The sequence below is a fragment of the Ambystoma mexicanum genome, chromosome 5q (genome assembly GCF_040938575.1).
Source record: "Ambystoma mexicanum isolate Mex_15411 chromosome 5q, UKY_AmexF1_1, whole genome shotgun sequence".
Classification (NCBI taxonomy): domain Eukaryota; kingdom Metazoa; phylum Chordata; class Amphibia; order Caudata; family Ambystomatidae; genus Ambystoma; species Ambystoma mexicanum.
In genome coordinates this window covers 890120834-890148418 of record NC_090933.1, presented here as the reverse complement: position 1 = coordinate 890148418, position 27585 = coordinate 890120834, and positions in this window count along the sequence as shown.

The window sequence follows — 27585 nt, the reverse complement described above, 5'->3', positions numbered from 1 at the left end:
TTTCCCACAAGATTCTAAGTTCTTTATTATCTCTGTGAGTAACTCCATAGATGCAAGGGGCAACCAGTATTGCTTTACAAATACGGGGGCCATCGCAGGATCTATTGGTATGGATGTGGAATGTATCTCGGTGCAACCACAGTCATACAAGTCCACGCCAAAGATCTCTTGAAAATCCAAAAACACCTGTTTCAGCTTCTGCTCCCCGGACTCACAGGCATCAGCGATGTTGATTTGTTCCTCAACCATCTGCCTGAATCCCGAAAATACCTCAGGTTTTGCAATTTCTACGGTATCCTCCAGTTGCGTGGAGAGATCTCTTGTCATGGTGTTGGCCTGGACAGGAGGTTTCAAGGAGGGGATGCAGTCACTGTTGACTTGAAATACCACCTCATCCTTCCTGATGTCACAGTTTACCTCTTCCCCCCATAAGGGCAGGAAGAGTACACCAAGAAAATCCCCCCTTGCAGGGTGACAATCTTTTCTGGAGGTATGTCGTCATCACAGAGGTAACAGTCATTTGGAATTTGTCCCATGGTCTCATTCCCTAATTCATTGGAGAAACATTGGACATCAAATGCCATTTCAATAAAGGTGATACTCCTAGGGTCGCAGTTATCCACCAATATTCGAATGGTGTCGTGTTCTAGATCAACTAGTGGTGTTGGGTTGAAATACAACCCTTGCTGTTGGAGGTGAGAATTTAAATTTATATAAGCATCCGGGTTTTGGGGGTTCTGTCCTCACTTAAATTTTAGGGAAACAGTGAATTGTCGGACCAGTCCTGGGATGGTGACCTCTTCTCCAGTTTGAACTTCAACTGCATACGGGAGCAATTGATCTGGCCGAAATGCTTTCTCAAGCCCATCGGGTTACCCCCCAGTTGGGACCAGACTTTGTAATTAATTAGGTCCAAATTAATTGTGAATCGATTGAGAATGTCACTGCCTAAGTAAAATGCAGAGGGGACATCTCTCACGACTCAATAATTATGATCTATGCTTTTGCCACCATTGGACATTTTTAGCATACACCTGCTAGCCAGGAGATGTTTGGAATTGGGAGTTTCCAGGCCCATTTCCCACTTGTCAATCAACTTAAATGTGGGAATGCTCTGATCTTTTGTGAGTTTCCTGAATAGCTCTTCGCTGATTAAGCTTTTTCCATTATTCAGGCATACTCTGGCGAGAACAGGCTCCCCCCTCATCTACCTAAATGGGATAGAAACAACTGTTCACCCTTTTTCTGGATACCAGTCTAGCTCTGAGCTGGATTTTCATCATATTTTGTCATGAGATTGGGGTTCTCTTCAAATTATGGATCGGTATAACATTTCAGGGTATTTCCTTCCAGTATGGAATGCCACTTGAAACTGGGAGGAAGGTTGATTTTCAAAAATGGATAAGGTTTCCCATAACCAGTTTGTTCTCCTACAGAGATTACAGTGATGTCAGGGACTTGATTATTCGTAAACTGAAATTCTACTTTGTCAGACCGCTGTTAAATCATGTGGCATGTGCCATTTAAACTTACATAGTTTGTGCTTTATTTTAGTTTTATTGGTCGGTTAGTCTGTGTCCAGAGGACCTTGTTCACACAGTTGATCAGACCTTGTTCACACAGTTGATCAGGGGTGACAACCTCCGGAGGAGGTCATTCCCCAGGAGGCAAGATGTGACTGTGGAGTGACGACTATTGCCGGGTGTTTCACCCTATGTCGCCCAATTTTGATCTTCAGATCCACAGTCCCCTCAACGGAAAGGTCATTTCCGTTGAAGTTTTGGAGTTGTCCAGGAAGATGTGTGAGGGGATTTTGGTGACTCTCCCACCTTCCTGAGAATGCACCTTGGCCCTGGACCTTGACAGAGGCATAAAACCTGCTTTCTCTCTCCTCAAAGGGGCAAAGGAAATGTGCATTTTGGGCCAATCTGGCAGTTAATTTCTTTATTTTGAAATGCAACACTGTGTGATCTAGGGCAGTTTTCTGGTCGGAGTCTGGGAACCTGTAAAAAGAATTGGCATCCAGATATTTGTGGGATTTCAGAATCACCTTTTTCCCCTGATTCCCTGCTGTCCCCCGTTTTCCTGGAGACAATCACTTGAGCCGGTTTGGGGAGAGGATCCCGCATTGATTGCAGAGTCATCTGGGTGGCATGTTTGAGGTTTAGGAATTGGTGATTCTGGGTCAGTCCCCACACTTACCCAGTCTAAGTTTGAATCTTTTGGGACCCATTTTTCCTTGGGAGGAATCCCCCCCATCCCTGAAAGAGAAGATTTTCTTCCCTGAATCCTCCAGAGATTCTTTGCCTTCAAACTGGATGATGCGTACTTCTTCCACGAAATGGGCTTTCTTTGACCCTTGGTTTCTCCTACTTACCCTCTGTCCCCTAAATTGCAGCTTTTCGGGGGTAGGAGATTTGGGTTCAGGTTCAGAGGTTTCTAGGGGTTTTTCTTGGGTAAGGATGGAAGTTTCCTCTAAGGCTTTGCATCCCGCTTTTCCCCCACACAGCCTCCTCTGGATCTTGTTGGTTGTTGGGGTTTTTACCCCGTCATTGCTCCAGGGTACCAGACACTGGGTTTGAGCTGTTCTGGGCAGCCACATTCATTTGAGGGCCCTGCTGAGCCCTCAATATGCGACTCATGTCTTGGGTCAGATTTTGGACCTGATGCTCCAGTTGCGACATCCTCTCTGGTTGGTATGGGGGTCTAGAGTCATACCTTTGCTGCTCTCGGGAAGGGTAGCTGTCCCTTCTCCCAGAGTACCCAGAGTAGCTTGGGTATTGAGGGTTTCCCTGGTAGCCCTTCATCCTTGGTCTCCCTTCTCCCTGATTTGGGGGTCTAGAGTCCTGAAAGTGGGGAGAGAGAGGAGGAATGTTCTGAAGGTTGGGGTTTGGAGGGTACCAAGGGAAGAAACTTAAGTTGGAGGATGGAATATTTCTTCCTTGCAGAGGAAAGTTCTGTGGGACGTTTTGTGGGAAGTTTGGAGGGACGTTTCCTGGGGCTGTACTTACCTGATTGGATCCCACCCCTTGTGCCAGGGGAGTCCATACATACCCCAAAATTGGTCTGGTATCCTTGTACCTCAGGCAAATTTCGGTGGCAGAGTCAGGTGACACATTTGTTGGATACCCTGCCTGGCTACCACCCACTTGGGATTGATAAGAGGGTCTCCTCTGCCTCTCATTTGGCTTATTGGGGGATGAGTGTTTTTACCACCCCCATTTCTAAATCCAGAATGGGGTATTCTTCACCTCTGCCACCCTGGCAGCAGCATGGGTGTTGGATGGTTTGGGATTTTCTGGGGTGGTTTTTGTCTTCAACTGGCTTTTGGACCTCATAAATCCTGGTAGGATGTTCAATTTCCCAATCCAGGGTCCTTTGCTCATGGAAGTCCCTAACCAATTGGGTCATGATATACTTAGGGAGGACATGGAAATATGTATTAATAAGCTTTCTACTATTTGTGCACACCCATCTAGAGGTCTGGGCAAATGCCTGCTTCAGTTCCTGCACAAGCTCTCTAGTTGCCTGATCCTCTCCGCACTGCAGGTTGTAGGCTGCCTTGCGAGCCTCCTGAGGGTTCCTGTGCACAGAGAAGTATTTCAAGATGGCTGCCTTGTAAGTACACCATCTTGAACGATTTTGATCCTCCAGCCCAGCAAAGAAGCTGGACTATTCCGGGGAGAATGTCCACTTGACAAACTCAATGGAATGCTTGATGCCAAATAACATAATCATCTGGTCATACAGCACTAGATGCTCCCAGACTGAGTACTTGGCATTTTTGTGGTAGGGTTTCATGAAGCTTCTGATGGCTTTCATTTGCCAAATTGGGTATTTTACAAGAGTTCTCTTTTGTTTGGCAGCCTTCATTTTCCGCTGCACCTGAGTCCAATTGCCCTCAGACTCAGAGTTGCTACTATTTGTGGTCCACTCCCTGTCCTCCAGGCGCTCCCTGATTCTTTGAGACTGGGAGTCCCTCACAGAATGACGGGGTCTAGTCTCTTCTCCCCTGCTGTATTGTGGGCTCCCTGGGTCACTTCCCTTGGGCTCCCCCTTTTGCACAGGGGAGTACTCATCTTGCTCATCTATTCTTCCGGGTGTAGTGGAGAACTCCCCCATCTCCCTGAATGGGTGGAGGATTTCAAGATGCTCTTTTGAGGCCTGAACTCTGATTCTTCTTTATCTGCAAAGTGGACGAAATGGTCCCTTCGTAGCCTGTGTTTCTGCCAGCCTAACTCCCTGATCTTCTCATCACAGGAGTGTGATGCTGGAAATGCATCGGAAGGACAGGGCCTCCGTATCCTTGTCCTTTACTGCTTTTTATCGTGTGTTCTGTTGTGTTTTCCGCACAGGAGTTCATGTGGGTCTGCTGGCGGTGCAGCTCTCTCCTTTGGTTTTGGTGAACGGACCCATGGGATACCCTTATGGCACCCATGGGTAGGGGTACAACCCTGTGCCCCTAGTGTATGTTTTTGGGCACCTGTGTGTGGCAGCTCCATGCTGAATTTGACAGGCGCTCTGACTATCCTCCATTTTGGGATACCCAGGCCCTGCCATTGGAATCAGTTGATTCCTGATAGGAAACAAGATGGCCCCTGTGACCTCTTGCTTTCTACTGCCTGTTACCTTGTTTTCCCAAATTCCTGGGAAGCCCTGACTCTGTCCTTTCCCCCTGACTGGCTGTTGGGTGGAAGTTCCATATATGGAGTTGTTGTGAAGTCCAGGCCAGACTGGCTGGAGCCTTCCCAGTGACTGTATGTTGTGGGTACACCCTGGAGATGGGACCTGGATGAATGAAGTGTTTGACGAATACGCATTCTGTGTTGTGGATGTCTAGTATCTGGTGTTTTACACAATGATTGAGACAGCCCTGCCCGAAACTGGTATGAATGCAGTGTGGAGTGTTGAATGGCTGGGTACTTGTCCCAATAGACATAACTTGTTGTGAGTGTCTAGAGAGAAGTGAATGGCCTGAATGCACTATGCACCTGATTGGATGCCTGCCTGCATGAATGCCCTTCCGACCGATTGGTTGCCTGTGTTTGACCCAGCAGAATGAATCGGAGACCAAATAGTATATCCAGAGGCCTCTCACTGTTAGAATTCGTGTTCAGAAGTTGAAGAGTAACTGGAGTGAAACTGAAGCTTGACCTTGAAGCCCTGCTGGAAGAGAAGAATTGCTGTTTCCCTTCTTCATCAATCAGAAAGCTGCTGTGTCTCCAAGGACTGACCCAGAGAGGACCTGGTAAGGCGCCCTCTTCCCGAGCTACGAGGGACCATCGTGCACCAGCTGATCTTTGCCAAAGCTCCCTGGTAGACAGACCTACGACAGGGTGCCGACCTGAGAGGGGGACTGCCGCCAAATCCCAAGGAGAAGCGCCCGGACTGTTGTCCGCTACTGTCGACAACTGCAGTCGCCGACCAGAGCCGCCGTGCTCCCGTTTGCCTAAGAACTTCATTTGATCCAAGGACGTTCTCGTCCGTACCGTCAACCACTTTTTCCCACCGGAGAAAGTTGAGGCCGTCGATGTGCCGAGGAAAATCCACCGGTGGGTTTCCCACCACCCGACGACCACGGGCCACAGTTCTTCAAATTCTTTGTGGACCGGAACTATTGTCATTGAGGTGCCCCGCATGCATCTTCCTTGCAGGACGCCTACGCTCCATAGTCGACGAGCACCGCCAGGAATGAAGCTGCCACTTCACCACCGTAGTTCACCCTTCCTCTCGCCGGACGTTCGACAACCCGTGGCTCCTGCCTTAAAGGGAGTGCACTCAAGAAGGGCCGTCGATTTCCCGATGTGGAACTCGACAACACCAGGTACTTTGAGGTTTATGAACTATTGGAAAGACTCTTGTAAACAGTATATGTACTGGGCTTGTGGTATATCTTTATTCTACAGGTTGCCCAGGTGGGGGGATCTCGACACAGAACTGTGTCTAGTGGTAGGGGCTAGTATTCTGCCTATTGTTCTAACCAACTGCTTTCCTCTTATATCTATTGTTGGTCACTTATATTGCACTTTAATGAGATCTGATGATAATTGTGGTACCACTTTAGAACTGTATATATTAGCCATTGTAGATCTTCTGAGCACAAAGTGAGTTATTGTGATATTGTACATAACCTTGAATATTAATTATATAAAGACTGTGTTTTAACTAATACAGTGGGAGGACATTCCTTTGTGGGGGCTTGGGGACGAAACTGTACTTAAGAAACAGCCTGCATCACCTCCTGAGAAGCTAGGCCTTGATTGCTCGACCACATACCAATAATAGAGAATCTTGGCTGGGGTCCTCAGTGCCTCTCCTCTACCATATAGAGAGCAGAAGTACAGACACCTTCCTCCGGTCTTTACACTGGTGGCAGCTGTGGATGCTTATGGTTTTAAGAATCAGTGTATAACCGTGCCACCTACAAGGATATCTCCAAATTGAGGTTTAGTTGTGTACAAGATAACTGTATTACAAGCAATGGAATCTATTGCGAATGGTAAATTGACTAGGATGAGCTTAGAGGCTCTCCGAAATGCTTGTGAAGCCAGGGCGTTATACTTTGTGTATTAGTCTAGGGCTGAGCTGATAGCTGCCCTGGTGGACTACCAGACTGATGGTGAAACTCTTGAAGGGGGGGGGGGTGCAACCAATGAGGGCTCTACCCCGAGGGTTGTCGCTGAATCTGTTTCTGGGAATGCCACCATTCCTGCTGCCTCTGTTCCAAACCCCAGCAATTCCTTGGAACTTGAGTTATTAAGGATGAAATTGGCCTTTGAATATCACAAGTTGGAAATAGATGCTGAGTTTAAGAAAGAGGAGCTGGCACAGCAAGTGGCGCTCAAGAATCAGGATCTTAAACTCTAAGATAGAGATCTTAAACTCAAAGATAAGGACCTTGAACTCAAGAACTGGGACACTGAATGTCAGCGAATCCAGTTAGAGAAGGCTTGAGTGGAGACTTCAGCTAAACCAGTTGAGAGTTTCAGGTCCCCAGCAACCAAGTTTATGAAAGATCTGGTTGGTGTGTATGCAGAGGGTTCTGATATCCTCCAATGGATTGAAGCATTTGAGATGGCTTGTGCAATTCATGATGTTGATAAAAGAGATTGGGCTAAGTGTTTGTTAAACAGAGTGCCTCAGACTGGATATGACTGCATTCTGAAACAGTGTGGGAGAAAGGGGTCAGTATGAGTGCATGAGGTCTGCTTTAATTGCCAAGTTTGGCAAGACACCTACCCAATACCTTAAGAGGTTCAGCGATTTAAAAAAACGAGAGAATGTGTCTTGGGTTGGCTGGGTGAGTGCTGCGCACATGAACATGATGGGGTGGGTTGATGATTACAAAGTGAAAACGTTTGTTGAATTGTCCCACCTGTTGTTTTTAGAGCATTTTTCTGAAGCCTGTTCACCAGAGCTGCATCAGTATGTTGCTGACCAGAACATTTTGGACCCCTTTAAGTTGGCTAGTTTGGCTGACAAGTGGGTCTCTCACCGGATGTCCCCTAAGGACTCCAGTGGGAAGGACAAAGACATAGAAAAGGGGACCTCTCAGAAAGCTGAGGAGTCCCAGAAGCAATCACAGTCGAGTAAACCAAAACCTTCCTCTCCTAAAACCCAAACACCTAGTGGGGATAAGTCTGTTGTGGGTGGGAGTAAGAGTAGTGGTCCACCTGCTGCAAAGCAAGGTCCCAGTGGCTCCAGTACGTACCCCACACTCCTGGCACTTTTAGGGATTGTGGGGATCTGGATCACTGAAGCGGTGACCCCAAGGGTAAGGGTAAGGCACTTGGAGTGCAGGCTGTCAGCCTGACCTACCCCTACTCTGTACCTGAGGTGGAGGCCACTGTCCTCCCCTCCTCTACTGGGATCACCTTTGGTGCTCCCGTAGAGATTTCCTTAGTGTCCCTTGGGGCCTGGGACCAGTACGCAGAAGTACTGGCGACTATCCCGCAGAACACTCATAGGTTTTTAAGAAGTGTCCTCTTGAATGGCTAGCCTTCTACTGGTTTGAGAGACACTGGGGCAAGCATGACAGTGGTGGACAGGACCCTGCTCAAGCCAGAGGACTATGTAGGTGCTCATCTGAGAACCACCAGGTTAGCTGGTGGGCCTCCCAAATTATCGCCTATAGCCTTAGTCAACATTACGATTGGAGACAAGACAGTGAAGCTTCCGGTCCTGGTTCAGGACAACGTGCCTGCAAACATTTTGTTAGGAAATTATTTGGTCGAGTTGGGGATGATCACGGATGGTCTACCCATGGCTGCTGTGGTGGTCACCCGATCGCAGGTCACACCGGTTCCGGCTGCAAGCCCGGTATCCTTGCCGACAGGGACGCCCAAGGCACGAAAGAAACGCAAGAGTAAGAAGGCCACCTCTGTGGAGGGAGCCCCTGCTCTTCCTGCTGTTCCGACAGCACCCATTGGGATCCAGGCTCCGGACGGGCTGGGTCCCATGGTAAATCACATCTCAACTCCTGTGGGAGAAGAGCCAGAAGACTTTCCTGTGGGAGAGGTACTCAACCCAGAGGACCACCCCGACCTTCAATGCTTGTTAGCTGAAGGGGGACCCTCCCAGGTGGACTTCTGTAAGGGACAGAGAGAGTGCCCCTCTCTCGAGGGTCTGAGGAAACAGGCACTGTCCCAGGCACAAGGAGAAGTGCTTAGGACATTCCGGATTTATTGGGAGGGTGAGCTACTTGTTAGTGAGCCCACTAAGCCTGAACTTGGTGCCCTCAAGAGGTTGGTGGTACCCCAGGTTTACAGGCCCTTCCTGCTGCAGTTGGCGCATGAGGTGCCCTTAGCTGGTCATCTTGGTACCAAGTAGACTAAGCAGAGGCTCTCTGCCCATTTCTACTGGCCTCGGATGGGAGTAGAAGGGTATTCCCACTGCAGGACCTGCCCAACTTGTCACTTGTCTGGCAAGACTGGAGGCAGTGTCATTGCCCCACTGCAGCCATTGGCAGTGGTTGGCACACCGTTTGAGAGGGTGGGCATCGACATTGTCCGTCCCCATGACCCTCCTACTTCAGGTGGACATTGGTTCATCCTGGTTTTGGTCGATCATGCCACCAGGTACCCTGAGGCTATACCCCTTCGGACTGTTACTGCCAAGGTGGTTGCCAGGGATCTCCTGGGCATTTCCACCCGTGTTGGATTCCCTAAGGAGGTTGTCGCTGACAGAGAATCCAACTTCATGTCTAGTTACATGAAAACCATGTGGAAAGAGTACAGGGTAACCTACAAGTTCTCCGCCTCTTACCATCCCCAGACCAATGGTCTGGTTGAGAGATTTAATAAACTCTCAAGGGCATGCTAGGTGCTTTGAAAGAGCCGTTAAGGAGGAAATGGAATCTCCTCCTGCCATCCTTGCTGTTTGCTTATAGAGAGGTACCTCAAGAGGGTGCTGGTTTCAGCTCCTTTGACTTACTCTTCGGACATTCCGTGAGGGGGCCCCTTGCCTTAATCAGAGAAGGTTTGGAGGCCACCCCTCCAGGTCCCGCCAAGCAAGTGGGGGACTATGTGTTAGGCCTCAGACGGAGGATGACACAGATGATGGGTCAGGCGACAGCGAATCTCAAGGCCAGCCAGGAACTGAATAAGTACTGGCATGACCTTAAAGCCTCGCAAGTGGATTGGACTCCGGGACAGGAAATCCATGTGATGGAGTCTACCAAGCTTTGGCAGACAAGTGGACTGGACCATTCAGGATTTTCTCCAAGATGGGCAAAGTCAATTATCTGGTTAACATGGGAGTCCCTGGGGTAGTCCCTCAGGTATTCCATGTTAACAGGCTCAAGCCTTTCCACAGGCGAGCAGAAGTCTCATGTCTTTTGCTAGCTTCAGAGCAAGAAGAGGATGAGAGTGAGCCCCTTCCTGATTTGCTGCATAAAAACCCTCAGGATGGCTCAGTGGAGGGAGTACATCTCTCCCCAGCTGATGACAGAGCAGCAGAGGGTCTGCAGGGCTTTGCTCCGGCAGTATGCCTCTCTGTTTTCACTGACACCAGGCCTTACACCATGGTGTAGGCGCAAGATTGACACTGGTAACAGTGTGCCTTTCAAAAGCAGGTGCTACCGTATGTCAGATACCGTTAAGAACCACATCCAGGCTGAGGTCGCCAAGATGTTGGATTTGGGTGTTATTGAACCCTCAACCAATCCCTGGTCCAGTCCCTTGGTCCTTGTCCCCAAGGCAGGTTCCCAGGCAGGTACCAAGGATTGGAAGTTCTGTGTGGACTACCGAGGAGTCAATGCCGTCACCAAAACTGACGCACACCCATTGCCCAGGGCTGATGAGCTTGTGGACACCATAGGTGCTGCCAAATGTGTGAGCACCTATGACATTACCTCAGGCTATTGGCAAATAGCTCTGGCGGGCTATGCCAAGGAAAAGACGGTGTTCTCAACACCAGAGGGACTCTACCAGTTTAGGGTCATGCCTTTTGGGTTGAAGAATGCCCCTGCCACCTTCCAGAGATTGGTCAATCATACGCTCAGTGGGCTGGAAGCCAATTTTGTGGCTTACTTAGACGACATTGCCATCTACAATTCCACCTGGGAAGAGCATTTGACACATCTGGATAAGGTGTTGCAGGCCTTGAAAAGGACTAAAATCACTATCAAGGCCACCAAGTGATAGATAGCTCAGGGGAAAGTCCTGTATCTTGGTCATGAGGTAAGAGGGGGTCAAATCCAACCTCTCCCCAGTAAAGTACAGGATGTACATGACTGGGAGACTCCCACTACTCAAACCAAGGTGAGAGACTTTTTGGGCCTCACTGGGTATTATCGCAATTTCATGGCAGACTATGGAACCATAGCTGCACCCCTGACAGCTCTGACTTCACCCAAACTGCCTACAAAGGTAAATTGGACTGAAGACTGTCAGAGGGCCTTTAATGGCTTGAAAGAAAGTCTGTGTAGGGCACCTGTGTTGTGTGTGCCTGATTACAGCAAGCCCTTTATCGTTCAAACTGACGCCTATGACACCGGAATTGGAGCTGTCTTGTCCCAGTTAGATGACAAAGGAAGGGAACATCCTATCATATTCATCAGTAGACAACTCAAGGGTAGAGAACTTAGGTGGGCTACTGTTGAAAAGGAATTTTTTAGTATAGTTTGGAGCCTTAGGCGTTTTAGACCCTACCTTACTGGGTCTACCTTCAAGGTCCAAACAGATCATAAGCCCCTGAAGTGGCTTATGCAGATGAAGGGTGAAAATCCGAAACTGCTCAGGTGGTCCATTAGCCTGCAAGGGTTAGACTTCACCATAGAGCATAGACCAGGGAAGTGTCACGATAATGCAGATGGCCTTTCCAGAAGGTATATTGACCATCTGGATGAGGTTGTCTATCTCGTGGGAGATTAGGCACCCTAACCTCAGTCTGGGGGGGGCGACTGTGATGCTGGAAATGCATCGGAAGGACAGGGCCTCCATATCCTTGTCCTTTACTGCTTTTTATCGTGTGTTCTGTCGTGTTTTCAACGCATGAGTTCATGTGGGACTCCTGGTGGTGCAGCTCTCTCCTTTGTTTTTGGTGAACAGACCCATGGGATACCCTTATGGTACCCATGGGTAGGGGTACAACCCTGTGCCCCTAGTGTATGTTTTTGGGCACCTGTGTGCGGCCCACAGAGCAGGGTATGGGCTCGTGGCAGCTCCATGCTGAATTTGAAAGGTGCTCTGACTATCCTCCATTTTGGGATACCCAGGCCCTGCCATTGGAATCAGTTGATTCCTGATAGGAAACAAGATGTCCCCTGTGACCTCTTGCTTTCTATTGCCTGTTACCTTGTTTCCCCAAAGTCCAGGGAAGCCCTGACTCTGTCCCTTCCCCCTGACTGGCTGTTGGGTGGAAGTTCCATTTATGGTGTTGTTGTGAAGTCCAGGCCAGACTGGCTGGAGCCTTCCCAGTGACTGTATGTTGTGGGTACACCCTGGGGGTGGGACCTGGATGAATGGAGTGTGTGACGAATATGCATTCTGTGTTGTGGATGTCTAGTATCTGGTGTTTTACACAATGATTGAGACAGCCCTGCCCGAAACTGGTATGAATGCAGTGTGGAGTGTTGAATGGCTGGGTACTGTCCCAATAGACATAACTTGTTGTGAGTGTCTATAGAGAAGTGAATGGCCTGAATGCAATATGCACCTGATTGGCTGCCTGCCTGCATGAATGCCCTTCTGACCGATTGGTTGCCTGAGTGTGACCCAGCAGAGTGAATGGGAGTCCAACTAGTATATCTGGGGGCCTCTCACTGCTAGAATTCGTGTTCAGAAGCTGAAGAGTAACTGGAGTGAAACTGAAGCTTGACCTTGAAGCCCTGCTGGAAGAGAAGAATTGATGTTGACCTTCTTCATCAATCAGAAAGCTGCTGTGTCTCCAAGGACTGACCCAGAGAGGACCTGGTAAGGCGCACTCTTCCCGAGCTACGAGGGACCATCGTGCACCAGCTGATCTTTGCCAAAGCTCCCTGGTAGACAGACCTACGACAGGCTGCCGACCCGAGACGGGGACTGCCGCGGAAGCCCAAGGAGAAGTGCCCGGACTGTTGTCCACCACTGTCGATGACCGCCGTCGCAGACCGGAGCCGCCGTGCTCCCGTTTGCCTAAGAACTTCATTTGATACAAGGACGTTCTCGTCCGCACCGTCGACCACTTTTTGCCACCGGAGAAAGTTGAGGCCGTCGACGCACCGAGGAACATCTGCCGGTGGGTTTCCCGCCACCCGACGACCACAGAGATGCCGACAACTCGACGCCCTTGCTGGGCCACAGTTCTTCAAACTCTTTACGGTCCAGAACTATTGTCACCGAGGTGCGCCGCACGCCTCTTCCTTGCAGGACGCCTATGCTCCGTCGTCGACGAGCATCACCAGGAACGAAGCTGCCACTTCACCGCAGTAGTTCACCATTCCTCTCGCCAGACGTTCGACTACCCGTGGCTCCTGCCTTAAAGGGAGTGCACTCAAGAAGGGCCGTCGATTTCCTGACGAGGAACTCGACAACACCAGGTACTTTGGGGTTGCTGAACTATTGGAAAGACTCTTGTAAACAATATATGGACTGGGCTTGTGGTATATCTTTATTCTACAGGTTGCCCAGGTGGGGGATCTCCACACAGAACTGTGTCTAGTGGTAGGGGCCAGTATTCTGCCTATTGTTCTAACCAACTGCTTTCCTCTTATATCTATTGTTGGTTACTTATATTCTTCGATCTGTGTGACAGTTGACCAGAGTATAGTTGATGCACTTTAATGAGATCTGATGATAATTGCGATATCACTTTAGAACTGTATATATTTGCCATTGTAGATCTTCTGAGCACAAAGTGAGTTATTGTGATAGTGTATATAACCTTGAATATTAATTATATAAAGACTGTGTTTTAACTAATGCAGTATGTGGAAATTCCTTTGAGGGGGCTTGGGGACTACTCTGTACTTAAGAACCAGCCTGCATCACCTCCTGAGAAGCTAGGCCTTGATTGCTCGACCACGTACCAATAATATAGAATCTTGGTTGGGGTCCTCTGTGCCTCTCCTCTACCATATAGAGAGCAGAAGTACAGACACCCCCCTCCGGTATTTACAAGGAGTCCTCCTGGTCAGATGTATTTGCCAAGATATTTTTAAACCTAATTAACAATGCACGTCCATCAATATCTGGTAAGGACTGGCCTTCCGGCCCAGTTATACTAGGCCTAATTGAGTGCAGCTGACTCATGGTTCACGGTTCTTGTGAACTGATAGACATTACATTTAAGTGGTATAAAGTGGTGAGTTGGCTTGAGGTCCCTGGTTAAGAGGGAATCGCCTGATTGAGTCTAGCCATTTCCTTCTCCAATCTCTCTGCTTTATCTTTCTTAGCCCTTATCTCTTGGTGGTAGATAGAGGACTGAGCATTGAGCTCTGCTACCAGAGCTTTTAGTTGACTGTCTTTTAGGTTCTCAATACCTTCTTGACACTCCTCTCTCAGTGCAGAGAATGGAGCCTCTGCCTCTGAATTCATTGGTTGCTGTGCCGCTAACTCATCCTTCAGCTGCTGAATAATGTCTCCTAATTTTAACTCAGAATTCTGGCTTTGAAGCACTTTCTCCTCTACCCTGCCTGCCTTATCTCTGTCTGTGCTTGCTCCAATAACTCAGACAGATTTTTCATAGAGGCTACACTCTCCTGGTATCTTTCTTCCATGATCATCATATGGAAGTACATATATGCAGTGAGCTGTAAATCCGTCAGGGCTTGATGTAACAGGCCACTATCCTGCCTTACATTCATATTTATAGAGGTCACCCGTTGCATCATTCTAGATTGCTTCATGTTCTTGTACCACCCATTCCCCTTTAATGAACAATTTGGATAGAAGATGCTTCCTATCCATGTTAATTTCTACTATGCTCATTGTAAAATGTGTTCTGCACCTGATGGGTTCTCTGCCAGGGCAAAATAAATCTCAACCCTGCTCCTGCCTGAGTTTGTATTCACAATTTTTTATTTAGACACACAGCCCTGACACCCAGGGTACAAGTTTGGCGGACACCTTCACAATGTAACCAGCTTTCAATCCACTAAATGTAAATATACCTTCAATGGGCTAGTCTGCTGTGCTACACTGTCACAGATGAAAACACGTCCTCAATCCCAGACTACAAACCCCCACTTTGTCACGGTTTATTACATGGCACACGCAAGCCAGGGAACTCCTTTCCTACAATGAATGTGGCGCACAATAAAATACTTTTTAACTTTTTAGTATACTATGGATACTTTTTGAGTAGGCCTCCAACCCGTCTCGCACCCAACCTCCACAAACACCCTGTGTCACAATGGACTAGGAGTTAGGGAGAATTCTCATCTATGGCTGATTTCCCCCACCTAGTGAGTCCCCCAGCAGCTTTACTGGACTTCTGGAGTTTATTTTTTTCCACTTGGTAAGAGTGAGAGCTTTTCCCCCACTCTTACCTGTGTTTGCTATGTGTTTCTACCTGTTTTTGTGATTATGGACTCTGAAGCACACCACCTCAGTAGCCCTCTTCTTTTTGTGTGTCACACAGCACCTTCAGTGCCGTGGCATAGGGTTGTCTTCGAGACTTCCCGCGACTCCATTTCTGAGGTGACTACCGTCCCCCAGAAAAGGGTAAAGTTACCATTAACTTTACTTAGTCAATCTACCACAGATCCAGTACACCCCATCTTCCATGGAGTACTGGCAAGGGTTAATTCGTATCCCTTTTTATATCTACCTCCTAGAGCAATGTTTCGCTCTTTTAACATATAGACTTGGCTGGTGGCAGTGGTATCTATCCTAACTTTTCTACCGCGATTATATTAGATAAACGTGGTACTGTTCTTGGCTATTATATTAGCCTCGGACATAAACCCGCTTGACCAAATCGTCTTTGTTTTGGCTCCGGTTGGGTTTATTCGCCATTTCTTTTAGTTAAAGTCCTTCTTGTGTCATTCTTTGCACGGCAAACTAGGTTCGCCTTCTTTGTTCACTGTTTTTTGGCAGGCTTCTGCTCAGAAGCCCTCCTCAAGGCGCCTGGGTGTCTAGGTGGGCTGAATGTGAGGGAGAGGTGTAGTCACCCACTGCACAGGGTATCCTAGGAAACCCAAATCGCACTTTGTCATGAATGGCCAGGGTAGTTGTCCGGGCTGGACAACCCCCCTGCTGGGTGATTGACAGCCAGGCTGTGTGAATGGGGTTTTTTCGCATAAAAGGCAGGTCTCTTGGGTTAGAAGTCAGAGAGTCGCCACTGGAACTACAAGGAACTGCAGAGAAGCGGAGAGAACGACGGCTGCTCTAACTACCCCGTCCCGGTGAAGCCCTGCTGCAGTCCTGAGCTATCTCCCCTTCAACGATTTAGAGAAGATCCAGTCCGGAGTCTTCTTCCCTTGAGCTTGGTGGGGATCACCAGCTCATCTTCTACAGCCAGAGGATCCTCTTCCTTGGTCGAAATCACTGCACGTTGCTGTAGTGGTCCGGATAGCCACCTGAAGATCCTCTCCTGTTTTAAGGAGCGCACCTTTTATTCCTCGTCGCTGCTGCCAGCTTCATCCCTGTGTGGTGCAGACCCCCTTCAGACATCCCCCTTCACAACGAAGCTCCAGGAATCGTGGGTCTACGGGAAACCAACAGGAACAACTGCCAGGGCACCAGCTGCACCATTGCAACAAGGTACTGTGTTCTGCTTGAGGAAACTGGGTGAATCCCTTTTCTTCATTTCCAAGGCTCGCCCTTGTCTTCCCTCCTTCTAATAACTTTTGCTTCCAAACATTAACAATATCGAAGTGCTTTTGGCTACGTGGAATCGGGAACTGTCTGACTGTGTGATCTTCGGCAACAGGCCCCGGTGTCTTTCAACCCTGGCTCCGGCCCTTTGACTTTTTAACTCCTGTCTCTGAGTGTTTCTTGATTCTGCCTGCCTAACCAAAATATTGCCTGTGAATTTTGCCTCCAACTCCCTCTGGGTATCTCAGGTGCTAAGTGTGTTTTCGCTCCGGTAGCATTTCATGTCACGGATACGGTCTTATTTAGTAGACGAAGTGTCAAAAAGTGATCGCAATCGTATTTGCGGCAACGTGTTTTGTGCCTAGCACCGGTTCATTCAAACACAGGGTACTTATCTTGAGACATACTGTGCAAAGTAAATTGGTTAGTTCTAGTATATTTAACATGTGGCTTTTATTTGAGTTTAATAGAAGTGTTGTGTTAATAACGAATGGTTTAAAAATAAATGTACTTATATTTTTTACCTGAAACCTTGAGTCAGTGTTTGCTTCAGTCACAGTAATTGTGGTCCCTTGGTGTAATCTCTCCTACTGCTCATATACTCTTGAGATAAACCTGGCTGCTCTGCCACTGCTACCACTCTGACCTAGTAGTACAGGCTTGTACCAAAGGTAAAACTTGTAATGCCACCTGTAGTCTTAATTGTGTGTAGTGGTCCCTACGGGCACTGCACAGGATTCTGCCTAACACTAAGAGCCAGGTTGGTGTGTATCAATAAAATATTTATTAATGTATTATTTATGTCAAAAGAAAATCAACCAATTACAACAGCCACCAATGTTGTGGCAACACAAAATGCAATAATCTCTACAAAACACCCAGGTTAAGATATACTGTCAGCGTTACTTCATTTTTTTAAATGGCAGAACAGAAAAAGAACAATTTACCACACAACGATAGCACTAGCGTTAAGCACTCCCCCTGCCACACTCAACACCCCAAATATCAATTGGACTTTATTCCTTTAAATGGACGGCAGTGGCAGGGAGTAAGAATATAGGGGGGAAATCAGTTTTGGTGTGGTGCCCACAGAAACAATATGGGGAGCCAACAAAGCAGGGGAAAATCAGTTTTTGGAGCACCAATGGAAGAATGTTTTTTTAATTTATTTCTCACAATTGGAAGGGGAAAGAGATAGAAAACAGGGAATTTGCTTGCTAATGTTTAGACAGAGCTTTTAGGGAATACTAATCAGCACACAAGGAGAACATTGATTTTTAAATTATACAACACATGCAAATGAAAAATCGTTTTGACCACACAATATGGAAAGAGGAACAGAAACGGAAAATCGTTTTTTGGGATGTTAAGCTTAGTTTCAAAGGAAAAGAAAATGCAAATGGAATTTGTTTTTTACTGAGGCTGCAAATGACAGGTAGGCTCTGGGAAAGGGGATAGCTCATGAAAGGAAACTCGGTTTTGGTTCAGGATGACATATGCAAAGGGGAATGACAGTGGCAAATGGAAATTTGTTTATCAGGGCCCAATTTAAACACATGGACACATTTGTTTTTTCAGATCACAATGGGATTAATTCTTTTGGGCAACACTTATAACTATAACAATTGACAAAAACACTGGGAAAAAGATTGCTGGTATCGAATTCCACCAATCCCGATCCCGTGAAATTCAATGGGGGAATTAACTGATTGACTTACAAAAATACTAAGGATTTACGCTGACAAATGAGGGTTTTATCAATGGGGATATGCTAACATACAAAGGCAAACAAGAGATTGTTCTATGGGGAGATGACTAAAATACATGGCAAACAAAGGATTCTTAATGGGGAGAGAACTAAAATGCACTGGAAATTGGGGTTTTCAATGGGGAATTTTCAATGGGGAAATATTGTATACAATGCTACAAGAATGAAGGGCTTATGCAATTTAGGGCTGGGGTCACTGCTACCTACATATAGCAATGATTAAGGTTCAGGAAAGCCATCTGCATCTCAGGACACTCTGAAAAGTTAGGGCAGGGTTCTGGTCATTCCACTCTCAAAGATGGTAAGTTTCAACAGCCTTCTCTCCGTCCTCCCGTCTTTCTCCTTTTTGCTGTCTCCCTAGTTTCTGTGTCTCCTCTGTCCTAGTGCAGTCCCCCTTAAATAGCAGAAATTACATCACCAATTTTACAATCTAAGGGAAGTACCCCGCAATAATCCCTGTCACTAGGAGTGGACAGTTACCCTCTCTCTCTCACTGCCCCCAGTCAGGATTGGTTTAGGGGTTTGGGACAACATCTGTCTTTTCCCATTTGTCATCATGCTTTGTTCTCCTTTCAACTTTTTTGCAAAAACTAGTTATGTATCACAACTTCATAATTGTACTAGCACTGCCATACTAAACACATTTTCTGTTTCAGCTGATCATGCAGAATTAGCCAAGCCAACCGCCAAATCCGTACCATATAGCATGGCCATGTGTCACATTTTTGTTGTTTTCATAAAATGTACAACAGTTATGCATATGTAAGTTATCAAGCATATCCCTAATTTAATTTTCCAACTTTTCACAAATTCTCACATTTGTAACATGTTCAGATCAGTCAGAAACCTATTCTAACTGGCCAAAACAGTTCCCAGACTCACAGGTAGATGCATTTTATGTCCCCAAAACCCTCTGGAAATTACATGAAAAATTGTATAAAAATTAAATCAACCCATACTATGGTTGCTGCGCTAAATGCCTAAAATGAAAATAGTATATCAAATAAATTGTGAGTGTTCCTGTACAGCAAATGGGAGGGCTGCTTCATCCAGCACAACCATCTGTCTACCTGGGCCAGCCTGTAAACAGGGGTTTTTATGAGTCTCTTCGAAGTTAGTGTGTACTATTTGAAGTGGGTGCAACACGGATTCACACCTTTTAGTCATGCTTCAGCCAAGGATGGCTTTCTCTTGAAGTCCCTGCTTTCCTAGTCAGCAGGTCTTGAGGATACTGCATTTTGACGCTTTTAGCAGCACCAAATTTCATTGCAGGGTTATTAGATGTGAGATGCGACATCCAGGCTGAAGTGGGGCTTTCCTTTGTGAAGTTTTGCCCTGAGTCCGGAACAGACTAAGTAAAACGGGGCCCCAATATGACTCCTTCATCATCAACAATTGCCGCATTTCGGTCTCCAAAGCAGTCAAAACCCTTGGAGTCTACCTGGACTCAAACCTCACCATGGACAGACAGGTCAACGCAATCTCTTCAGCAGCAGCCTACCACTCAAAACTTATCACTGCTGCAAGGCCCTTCCTTTCACAGGAAAACTCCCTCACCATCGCAAGAGCTATCATAGGCTCCCGGCTAGACTACTGCAATTCACTCCTACTAGGCACTTCAGCCAAAAACATGAAAAAACTTCAAACGGTGCAGAACAATGCCCTCAGAGCAGCCACGGGAATCGTGAAGAGACCACATCTCAGCCACCAGAAAATCCGTCCACTGGCTTCTGGTCAAGGAACGGATCCTTTTCAAATTACTGGCACTCACCCGCAAATGTCGACATGACACAGCACTGTGCTACCTTGTTCAGAGATTCTCTGGTCCCCCCTCTAACAGACCAACTAGAGCGAGCCACACCAACCGCCTAGCAATTCTAAAAAGCATCAGAACCAGAGCATGTGGCGTTAGCTTCCCAGTCCTCGCCGACACCAACTGGAACCTATTACCCACCGAGATCAGAGGCATCGAATCCCACCTGGGCTTCAGGAAAGCAATAAAAACTATGCTGTTTGTATAAACCCCATCTGGGCCCTGTCAACTGTATAACCTCTGTAAAGGCAAACCTCCTTTTTCCCAGGCCAGGGGTAGATACGAACTCGTTGTAACACCCTCGATCTACCCCTCCCTGCACTTCAACTAAGTCATTTTCTTGCAACAGCGCCCCGATGCCTCTGGGCTGCGTGGCGCTTTACAAATGTAAAGATAAATAAATAAATAAGTGTCCCTTCAAATGTCACTGGAGTTTTGTGGGTGAAACATAATCTACATTGCGTTGGGTCTGGAGGATACTGCATTTTGACGCTTTTATCAGCACCAAATTTTATTGCGGGGTTATTAGAAGTGAGATGCGACATCCAGGCTGAAGTGGGGCTTTCGTTTGTGAAGTTTTGCCCTTAGCCTGGAACAGGTTTTTCCCGAATACTGTGGGCCCAATTCATAGAATCCAACGCAGAAGTGGCGCAAGCGCTGTGCGCCGAGAAGGAGCATGCGACACAAGTGTGCCAGCCGTGGCACAAACCAGCAATTGCGCGGCACGCGTATTCATGGATTTTCTGAGGTGTCAGTAGCCGTGGCGCAATGCACATAAAGCAGTGGCAGTAATGCCCCCAACACGCCCCAGTGCACAGGAAAAACCCAGTAAAATACCAAATACGGCACAAGGCCCTGCGCCACCCATGGCCCCGCCCGCACCCCAGTGTAATCGCGTACCCTGGTCGCACCAGCCAAACCCTTTGGAAAGGCCAACACGTAGCCCGCCCACACCCCAGAGTAATAGCATACCCCGGTAGCACCAGCCAAATCGCATGGAAAGGCCCGCGTGAACCCCACAATACATGCACAAATCCCCTGGAAGCACACGCCTCCTGACGGGACAACGACACCCCAGCAGCCATCACCTGTGACCATACTCCGCAGGCAGCCCACACTACATGGAAGGCCCCATCACACATGACCATACCCCGCAGGCAGCCCACACCACATGGGACCCCCCATCACCCGTGACCATACCCCACAGGCAGCCCACACCACATGGGAGCCCCCCATCACCCGTGACCATATCCTGCAGGCAGCCAACACCACATGGGAGCCCCCCATCACCCGTGACCATACCCCGCAGGCAGCCCACACCACATGGGACCCCATCACCCATGACCATACCAAGCAGGCAGCACACACCACGTGGGACCCCTCCATCATCTGTGACCAAACCCTGCAGGCAGCCCACACCACATGGGAACCCCCATCACCCATGACCATACCCCGCAGGCAGCCCACACCACATGGGACCCCCATCACCCGTGACCATAGCCCGCAGGCAGCCCACACTACATGGGAGGCCCCATCACCCGTGACCATACCCTGCAGGCAGCCCACACCACATGGGACCCCGCATCACCCCTGACCATACCCTGCAGGCAGCCCACACCACATGGGACCCCCTTCACCCATGACCATACACCGCATGCAGGTCCCGCCTCATGTTCGCATCCTCCACCAGTGATGGCAACCTGCAGGCAGGCTCTGCCTCATGTCCTCACCCCCCACCTGAGACGGAAACCTTCAGGCAGGCCTTGCCTCATGTCCCCACCCCCAAACTGTGACGGCAACCTGCAGGCAGGCTCTGCCTCATGTCCCCACCCCCCACCTGTGATGGCAACCTGCAGGCAGGCTCCGCCTCATGTCCCCACCACCCACCTGTGACGGCAACCAGCAGGCAGGCCTCGCCCCATGTCCCCACCCCCCCACCTGTGACGGCAACCTGCAGGCAGGCCTTGCCTCATGTCTCCACCCCCCACCTGTGACGGCAACTGCAGGCAGGCCCTGCCTCATGTCCACCCCCCACCACCCAACACACTGTGGACCGATATACATGAATGCAGTAGATGTTAAATGAAAAGCCACCACACGCTGCACACTCCAAGTGCACCTTAACACCCATCCATTGTACTTGCACAAAACAACACGCCAGATGACAATGGAAGTCAAACATGACACATGCATGCATGTGTGCACACAAATGTACAACAATGGCCAGCATCATGGACATAGAACAGAGTAAGAAAGAGCAAAACTTGGCCTAAACCATCAAGAACAGACACCACTTTTATTTTCAAATAAAAAGATTTGTATTAAAAACAGTATTCAACTCATACTCATATAAAACGTATTTACCAATTGGGCACCAAATAAGCAAATAAATAAAAGATTGTCAAAAACAAAATAAATTGCAAGTCAAAAAAATGAAGCTGAAAGCAAAGATGTGCTACATGTCCTTAAAGTATCCAAAGAAAACCATTGCTCCAGGGTGAAATGAAAAATATCTGTTCAAAAGAGAAATATTTACAAAAATCCAGGGTCCATTGTTCCAAACCATATCTGAAAAAGAAGAACCAAAAAAACAAAGAACTATGTACAATACGTGTACAATACGTGGAGGAAACACAAAACTCCAAAGAAATAAATAACAAAAGAAAACTTAAACCTAAAGAACTATGTACAGTGTCAGCGGGCTAGTCCTGTGACTTACCATTTCCCCCCAAAGTCTCAGCCAGGGCATCATCGAACTCTGCGTCGATTTCCCCTAGGCGGGCCTGTGCTCTCCCCTCAAGGGCTTGCAGGGACTCCAATGTGCCCCTCTCAAACTCCCTGCAAGTCTCCTTGAGGAACTCTGCCCGCCTCTCTGCCGACACAGGGTATTCTCGGCCCTGGCGATGGTGAGTCATGCCCCCTGTGCCCGCTGCCGCTCTACTCCGTTCTGCTGGCCAAGTCGCCCCAACACGGAAGACATCCTTGAAAAGTGAAAATGTGCCTCCTGCCCGATGGCCGATAGCTGCCTCTCCTCCATTGGAGACCCCGAGTCCTGTCGCCTCCTATGCTGAGCATGCCGCCACCGAAAAGCCGGGTGCCTGAGCCTCCGGGACAGCCTCCGGGATGATGACAACACCCGGGCCTGTCGTGCATGTGCCTGCTCTTCCACCATTGCCACATGTCCTGTCGCCGGATGGATCTCCGTGGTGACCACCTCTGCTGATCCTCCGTCGACTCCCGATCCTGGCAGGGATGTGGTCTCCACCAGTCTGGCGGCCGGGGTTAGGACAGGTGCACAGGGGGCCCAGGTGGTATCTGGGCCGGAAGAAGGCAGGGAGGATGAATGGCGTGCTGGCTGCACTCTGCGCAGAGGAGGTAGGCGAGGAGGGGGTCACATAAGTGGCCAGTGCATGCACCCATTGCAATACCAGGAAATGTGCCAGCCAGTTCACGAGACAGCAGACCTCCTCGTGATGACGTGCAAGCTACCGATTGGAAACCTGCACATCATCCCGAACAGAGTCTACCCGCCCCATGATACCGGCTAGCACAGGTTCCACCCTGTACCGAATGGCGACATCCACAGGCATTGGTCTTTCCATCTGGGTGGAAGCGCAGTACCAGGGACAGGATTAGGCACAGGCCCCTCCACGGCGACCTGCACTGCCTCCGGCCCCAGACCCTTAACTGCAAAAGTCACACCTACGTCACCACCCCCACCAGGCCGCATGGGCTGGGCTGATGTGGCCTCCTCCTCCTCTCCCTCCCCTGCCAACCTGGATGCCTCCTCACTGTCTTCCGCAGTGGCTTGCCCCTGTGTGGGCTCACCTGTCCCTCCCACTGCTGAGGAGTCCTCCACGACCTTCCTTCACCCTCTTGGATGTATCCTCAGCAGCTGCGGCTGTTGACTTGGATGAGGCAGTCTCCTCGCTCCTGGAAGATGACAGTACCTGGGAGGCAGACTGAGCCTTGCTCCACAGCACCTTCTCCGCCCTCTTCTCCCATCATTGCTGTAGATAGGAAAACATAGAACACAAACATCAGGGTACTGAACACATGTGTGTTTGTTACAATGCAAATGTACATCAGTGGCACTGTCAGAGATCACAAGCATCATCACTGACCACTACACACAGGGAAGTCTAATTCACACACATGCACAATCATGTCTCTCATTCACAACAATGTTACCCAAACCAGGTAGAGTTCCCAATTTTTTGGTCTCCGGGGATCAGTACTCAAAGGAACTAAATCAAAAGTGCAACATCAAAAGTGAGTCTGATTACCCCTCTTTCCATTACCCAGGTGATTCGAATGGAAGAGAATTACAAACTAAACAAATACAGTTTGATACTCTGTCTATAAAACATCAGAAAAACTAATCAGCAAACTAAATTTATTACAGGTTGTATATGACTAAAACAAGAGCACATACTGCCACACATACAAAACAATTTCATTATTGTTTGAAAGCCTTATTAAAAACCTTTTTTATATAAAGGCAAGGACATTGTGCATAATGCACACATAGTGAAAGGGGTGTAAACAACACAGGCTATCCGTGTTTTTAACCACTTTGTTTGCATGGAAATCCCACCAAACACTTAACATGGGTATCTCAGATAAATGTCGACATGTTTCGGCCATTTTATATTTGGAGACACTACCTCTAGTGTCTTTTGTTCTTGCTTTTGGGCCATCTTCAGGACAAGATTTCTTCCAAACAGCTCAAAAAATGACTTTATACCCCATATGATGTTCAGCGTGGTTATTTCTACAAAAACATATAAAAACATATACAAAGTGTAAGTCCAATCATAATTGTTGTAATGGATTCAGTGTAAAACAAACAGCACATACAAGATTAGGTGTATATTTTAAACATATACACTCCCAAAAATACAATACATCAATCGTAAAAGCACACATCACTTCGAAAAACAATACAACACTGGGCAATGTAAGAAATACTATGGTTACTACAGATTAATATATTCATACGGGCTACTTAATAGCACTGATTTATTGATTTGAAGGATGCTGAACTTATTTCATATTTGGATAAGCATATTAGCAAATTCAATGTTATTGCTCTTTTCTGTTTTCTCTCAGATAGACATGTATTACTTGAACACATGCTTCTTCTCTACTGTCAATTTTACACATAGGGCCATTAGAGAGCTAGATATGATTTTACTACGTCCAAATAAATGATACAACATTTATATTGATTTTTTGTTACCCCAAAACGCTGAATGAATACAAATGCATATAATTCAGGAAACTTACTGCTTAATGACGCATACAGATGATGCATTATTCAAGGAACTGCTTAGTTGTTAGCAGAGCCGTCTATGTCCAGACTCAATTGCAGTCTCAAATACAAAAAATACTGTTGGTTGCTGGTGCCTTGGGCGACTACAGGGAAGAAAGATGAAACAACTTGTATCTGTACACTCAATCACACATTGAAAAAAATACAACACATGAAGAGGATGAAATAAAGGATCACCCAAGCCCAGTAGATGAATACTACTTACACAAAAGGCTAGATGTCATGGGTCACAACCATGTTCCAAAGGACAAGACTTTTTCTCCACTAGAGATAGGAATGTGGCACCAATTAGTGCTCTTTCATAACACCGCCTCAGTAATTACTCGACACCCAAGGTAAGACTTACTGAAGTAATTATGGCTGAAAAAACATCAAAGGGATGAATCCAAAACAACGGCACAGGATCTAGGAGCTCTTGGGTATTATGGATACGAAAGCGATCACGCACTGCTTCCCATTGATCAACCCTGGACGTACACGGGCTGAGTGTCGACCCTAATGAGTTCACAATAGATACACAGGGACAGAAAATATATGTCATTACGGAGTGCCCCTCACTTCGTTCAATTGCTGAGGTAACGGTATTTCTGCAGAGTAAAGAAACACATCTGGGAGTTAGAAAGTTTTTGGAAAAGTGTCTTACCTGCCGCTCGCCGTCACTCGCCGTCACTCGCCGTCACTTGTCACATTTGCTTGTAGGAGGCAGCTCAGGGCAGTTGGAGGCAGGTAAATTGGCTGGTAGGCAGGAGCGTGGGTCTTCTGTGTTACTCGCGTGGCCAGCCGGAAACAGAGTGGCTCTGCACGTGCGGAAATAGCGTGTTAGTGTGTATTTGAGGAAAGGCCCTAAGCGCGTAAGTTACGTGACATGCGCTGAATGCTGGGCATTGGCGTTCAGGATCGGGATAAAGGTGTGCATAGGACAACATTACAATGTACATTCATTTTGTGGCGGACGGATGCGTGGTCTTCGGAGTATTTTGGGGTCCCACGTGAATTGTTCACTACTGTTCGAGTGCGTACTTCTTCTTTTGGCAGGGGAGTTGCCTACGCGCACACGCGCATGTGATTTTTTTCTTTCTACAAGGCAGACGGTGAGTCCCGCACACATTTTTTATACTGCGGTTGCCCCTGTGTGTCGTGTACCCCATTTTCGAGGTCATAGTACCCTACGTGTTCCTCGCGTACGCATCTTTTGTGTTGCTGGGTGCCACAGCGTACAGCAGGACATTTTGTCTTCACTCGTGGGATGCCGAGGGGTCTCGTACACGTTCATTATTGTTTTTGGGGTGCCTGAGCATTACACAACCCGTTATATTTTTCACGAAGGGTTACATAGAGCCTTGCTGGAGCACAGTGGTACGTTTTCCATCACGTATCCTGCCCCCTCACTCCAATTGCCCAATTGTTAGCTGCACCTCCCATTGCCCTAGTCCATCAGTGCCATGACTGGGAGAGCAACAAGTGGGAAGGGAGGCAAAGGTGGGCGATCTGGCAGAGGTGGGCAAGATGGGCGACCTTGCAGAGGTGGCCAAGGGGGCTGAGGTGGCTTAGGTGGGTGACCTGGCAGAGGTGGGTGAGGTGTCCGAGGTGTCCAGGACCGTGCAGGGAGAGCTATGCCCCCCACCCAACAGGGTCGGGGAGATGCAGCTGATGCTCATGTTCCCAGCACCCAGGTCACACACCAGAAGTGTCATCTGCTGTCCAGGGCAGCCAGGGTGTGCAAGCTGGGGGGACAGCTGCGGCTATCACCACCCAGGCTCAGGGTCACCCATCCCGGACTGCAGTGGTCCCAGCCCAGGGCCGGAGTGACTCAATGGCCGATTTCCATATCCCGAAGGCCAAGACACGTGCGGTGCAAGGTCCTGGTACCGTCACCCAGGGATCGGTACCGTCATCTGCTGTCCACACCGGCCAGGGTCAGGAAGATGCAGGGGAAGCTGTAGCAACTGCCACCCTGGCTCAGGGTCAACCAACTAGGACTGTATTGGTCCCGGGCCAGGGCCGGAGTGACTCAGATGCCAATTCCCTTGTCACTAAGGCCAAGACATGTGCGGCACAGGTTCCTGGCAACAGCACCCAGGTACTGATACCTCAAGCCGACCTTCTGTCGTAACATTAGTGGCTGATGACATAGGCCAGTCTACCAGTACTCCAGCCCCTACTGACCGAGCGGTACAAGCCACTCAGGATATGCACCACCTCGCAAGAAGCAAAAGCGTGCTGTAGTGGTACAGGCTCAGACACCAGACACAGCACAGGAGTCCCACACGTCAAGGAAGAGGAGTTTCTGTGATCAGGAACTGGACAAACTCATGGACTACGTGTTGGAACACGGCCGTGACATGCTGGTGCAGGCAGGGAGCAAACACACGCCTGCTCAGTGTATGGCCCACTGGCAGTGCTTCGCGGATCGTATTAGCGCCTGGGGCTA